We start from the raw sequence: 5116 nt of genomic DNA, 5'->3' as shown, positions 1-5116 counted from the left end.
CGAACACCTTGGCACTTTAAATTTTTTTGTTTACTCGCCAGACTGATAAATATATATGAATGCATATTAGTCATTTTAACTGAACTTTGGACTGGTGGTGCTTTTTTGGTCATTCAGTGTTTCTGTAAAAAATAAACCGTTAATTTGACAGCAAAATACAACAAAGAATATCGTTTACATGTAGCCCGTCAATTCTCTCTCTCCCTCTCTCGTTGCGTGTGTGTGAAACCAAGTTGGGCAGTGAGCAGCTGTGGCCGGTGCTGCTGGGTGTTACCGTACTCCCTACAGTCCTGCAGATGACGCTATTGCCTTTCTGTCCTGAGAGGCCGCGCTTCCTCTATCGTCCGCTGCCAAGAGCACCATGCAAAGAGCAGTCTGTGCAGGGGCGGGTCTACCGGGGTGGCAACTGCCACCCTAAGAAAAAGCTCTGCCACCCCAGAATTATCACAGAATAAAATATAAATGTAACCAGTGCTTCATGTGTTACTTTTCAGATGCGGCGATGACAGAGTAACGTAAATTAATGGCAAAAACACGTCTTTTAATAAACTCTGCACGATGGTTGCACGCAGCGTGCCAGTGTAGTCGGCTTCATTAACAAATGACTCTTATGAACCGGATCTTTTTGAGTCAAAACCACAAAGCGCGGCCCAGTTCACTAACGAATTGTTTTTACATTTGTTCGTGTATCGGATCATTACTGCTTTTCAGCTAACCCAGAAGTCCTCTGAGAAATCCAATCCCGTCCGGATATGTCTGAGATTCATCGCGTAATTGTTTGGTGATCCGATTCTCCGACCGCTCGCTCCACTTTCATCATGGATAGGCCTATAAACTGTAACAATAACGTAAAATCAACAAGACGATGCCGATCGCGGAATCTAATAGCAGAGTTAGGTAAGAATCTAGTCGTATTGGAGTTTTCTCGATTGATAATGTAACTGATTTTTGTTGGCACTTTTTTCCCCCAAGCCATTAATTCAGTTTTCAAAACAAAGACACATTTCTCAAAAAGTTTAACAATGAGTAAGTTAAACATTAGGTAGCAAAACTGATGAGACACCAATCAGAATCTCTGCATCCTAACAATGGAGAGAGGAGAGAGCTGAGCCAATCATCTACAGGGGTTTTATCACACATACAGTATAATTACAGTACAGTACTAGTACATTAGAGAATGGAAATTTCAGTATTCTATATAGTAAACTGTAGCACATGTTGTACACCACAGCGTGTGACTGTCAAATTTTATTTGTAACCATTTTTTTTTTATGTGTACTGCATTTTGTATGTGTACTGAACTGAGAAATTACTGCCTAGAGGTATAGCTAGTCTTGTGTCAGGAGACCAAGAAACTGCTGTAGTGCTGTATACTGTAATGAAATTTGGCCAAATGGGCAGAGGATGCTAAATTTACTTTTTATTTTATTTTATTCTTTACTGTACTGTATTATGGTGCGTGCCAAGTTCATACAATTCTTCGGTATTTTAACTTTTCCTAGTGCTTTTCATCTACTGCAAGATTACTTTACAGTAGTAAAATGAAAATGATTTTTTCCCCCCAAAAGTTAATTGCTGAATTATACATTTGTATCTGTAGTTTAATTTATGTATACTGTAATAGACATTGAGTAGGCTCTTGCTATGCAGTTGCTGCGGTGTTGCTAGAGTATATGGTTGATAGAGTTTGTTCTGGGTGATTACAGACATTCCCACCTCTGTTAATAACAGAAAATCAAACATTGTTTTCAAAACTGATCCAGTTTCAGTGCTTTGATATTATTGTATTTCTTTCTAATGTTAGGAAATTCAAAAGTTTTTGTTGCTCTTAAACTTGCACTAAAACGTGATTTATATCAAAATATATCATCTTTATATCATCTAAATAGCCTATGTAATTTTAATACAACCGCATGTGTTCTTTAGTGATACAAGCTCAGAAACATTTATAACCTGTTGAAGTTGTCAACCATTTGTCAAAGAAGTATGTCAGACCATAAATCCAAAAAAAGGAAGATGGACATGGAGAGAAAAGCATCCATTGCTGAGCTCTTTCGCTCTCCTCTGTACCAGCAGCCCATCATCATCTCTATCCTGCTGCAGCTCTCTCAGCAGCTGTCAGGAATTAATGCTGTGAGTGCTGCAGATGTGCTCAATTGATCAACTAGGAAAGAAACCGATAAACAGATTACTGCTCAAAGGTTTATATTAAAAGCTGAAAGCATCTCTGCTACAAGGTTCAAGTACCTTTGCTTCATTAAATGAATTAAGTTTTCTAAAATTACTTTATGTAAATACATGACCCTTGCTGACATGGTGGCACAAAAAAAAGTAAAGTGGTTATGTAAAAAAATAAAGTATTAATGTATCTGTCAGAGTATATTCAACATGAACCTTGTAATAATTTATGGCGATTAAGTGTGAATTTTAATACATTTTTAGTTCATGGCAGTAAGAATATTCTCAGAATGGTAATTAGAATGGTAATCTGAAATATATGATCTGGATTTCACATCAGAGATTACAATGGAATCCTTGCAAATTATTTTTTTCAAAAATAATTTTTTCATGTTTTTCTCACACTTGCTCTTGCTTTCCACAGCTCATCTTCTATTATTCAACTGATATCTTCAAGAAGGCTGGGGTGGAAAGTCCAGTGTATGCTACCATAGGTGCTGGAGCTGTCAACTGTGCTTTTACTATAGTCTCGGTATGTTAAAAAAAACAGATCTCATTAATCTTTAAAGAGGGACTAACAAGATGAGATGGCATATTAGCCTTAACTGAGACTTAACAGTTTCCAATAATATTTGTAGATCAAAAATAAAACAGATTTAGTTTGACAGATCTCAGTGCTTTTATAAGTGTGGGCAGATCAGTCATGAGAAGATAATAAAACTCAAGAAAAAATATTTAAAAACAATTTTTGGCAATTGTAGCACTGCAAAAAAAAAAAAAAATTCCCTATATATTTTTAAGAAATGCAATTATTTTTGTATAATTAAATGACAAAAATCAAACCATTTAAACTACATTATTAGCATAAACCAAGCCAAACTACATTGAAATTTTTATGTCTATCACTCACTTGCCCAATCAACAGCTCTTTCTGGTCGAGCGTATGGGCCGCCGGACACTCCACATGCTTGGACTTGCTGGAATGTGTATCTGTGCCATCATCATGACAACTGCCCTCACATTACTGGTCAGTCCCACAATACTTTTCAAGAAAATGATGGATCACTTATATGTCAAAATGTGTATTTTTCTTTATAGATTCACCATGATGTTGTGCATCAAGGAATAGTTACTGAAAAAATACACAATTTAGAGAAAATCAGTTTCTACACTACAGACTAGTTTAGAAATTATAATGCAGAAGCTGGTTGTAAAATTAGCATTTTTCCTAGTCAATGAATGCTGTTTGCCCTCATTCAGAGCTAATCTTACTTGTCAAGTCATTAAGTCACCTTTATTTATATAGAGCTTTTAACAATACATATTGTGTCAAAGCAACTGTACAGCATTAATTAGGAAAATAGTTGTGCAGAGGACTCAACTGGTTCCTGTGGTCTTGTCCCGGTGGCCGTCTAGGAGACAAGGTCCTCACTGGGGATCTATCTTTGTGGCTTATCTAGTTGTCCTGATCTCCGCTGACATTCAGGGCTATAGAAGTCCTCTCATCTGGGCTGGATACGTACTGGATCCGGGTGACTGCAGTGTTACTGTAGCTGACGGCTGCATGGTTACAATTTTATCTCTAAAAGTATCGATCTTGGAAGTAAAGTAGTTCATAAAGTCATTACTGCTGTGCTGTTGGGAAATGTCAACACTTGTTGATGCTTTATTTTTTGTTAATTTATCCACTGTATTGAATAAATACCTGGGGTTATGTATACTTGTGTTGTCTTTGTTTACAGGAGACTGTGTCATCAATGAACTACCTTAGCATGATGGCCATTTTTGGTTTTGTTGCCTTCTTCGAAGTGGGGCCAGGACCTATCCATTGGTTCTTTGTGGCTGAACTCTTCTCACAAGGTCCCAGACCAGCAGCCATGGCAGTAGCAGGCTGCTCCAACTGGACAGCCAACTTCCTCATTGGCATCCCAGATAACAAAATGACTTCGGAGCGGATCCGCCCCGGAGTCACCACAAGCTCCGGAACGGATCCGCAAAACGGGTCCGTATCGGAGTCCACTTGCACAGCGCAACGGATCCGGAACAGATAAGGATTACGGATCCGGACCGGATCCGGTCCAGACCCTACCCGTATCCGCTAATAAATCGGTTCACCTGGCCCGGATCCAATCCGGACCCGTTCATGAAGTAGCTCATCCGACCCGAATCCGATCCGGACCCGTTGATAAAGAAACGGATCCGAACCGGATCCGATCAGGACCCTCTGATTAAGTAACTCATCCGGACCAGATCCGATCTGGACCCGCTCATTTAGTGGGTCTATACCTTATTTAAAATGGGTAATCTGGCCAAAACTAGCTATGGAAATACCTAAAATAGAGCCAACAATCATTATATAGACTAGACTGCTCTATAAAAGTGTAATATGTCTCCCTTTATTAATATTAATAAACCATAAAATCATTCAAAACTTGAAAAAAATCAAAACTTTCCTTCGCCAGTAATAATGAAACACTCTATAAAAAGTAGGTAATTACATGAAGAAAAATAAAATGCAACCACAAATTGTACAAAAACATTGTTTTATTTAATGAAAAACTTTACCTCTAAAAAGACAATTCAGTTCAATAACTTTGTAAAGAATGAATTAGTTCAATTCAGCCATAAGGAATTTTATAGCACACAAAAGTTTCATTATTCACTTTGTATCAGCTTGATTTAATCAAATTCAATATCAGTGAAAATGTTGCAAAATTAATACATTATGAAACAAAGTCTTGGCGATAAAGCAGCTCTGGAGAAAACAGTGATATCATAATCCAGCTCAATTCAGTTCAAGTCTTGTCATTATGCAATAGTGTCAGTACAATCAAATCAATATTATTCTTGAATATTCAGTGTCTTTTAAACCCCAGCTAAGCAAGCCAGAGGTGACAGTGGAACCCAAACTCCAGCAGGTGACTGAAACGAAGAAAAA

General features: G+C 37.8%; 1 pseudogene; it reads left to right on the top strand.

Annotated features, from left to right (window-relative positions):
• The first annotated feature begins 221 nt into the window (after window positions 1-221).
• Window positions 222-5116, top strand: part of LOC107691479 (solute carrier family 2, facilitated glucose transporter member 4-like) — a 6847-nt pseudogene continuing 1952 nt past the window's right edge.

The sequence above is a fragment of the Sinocyclocheilus anshuiensis genome, unplaced genomic scaffold (assembly GCF_001515605.1).
Source record: "Sinocyclocheilus anshuiensis isolate Anshui unplaced genomic scaffold, SAMN03320099.WGS_v1.1 scaffold514, whole genome shotgun sequence".
NCBI lineage: Eukaryota > Metazoa > Chordata > Actinopteri > Cypriniformes > Cyprinidae > Sinocyclocheilus > Sinocyclocheilus anshuiensis.
Note: the sequence above shows the minus strand (reverse complement) of the source record. Positions and strands in the feature narration are given on the sequence as shown.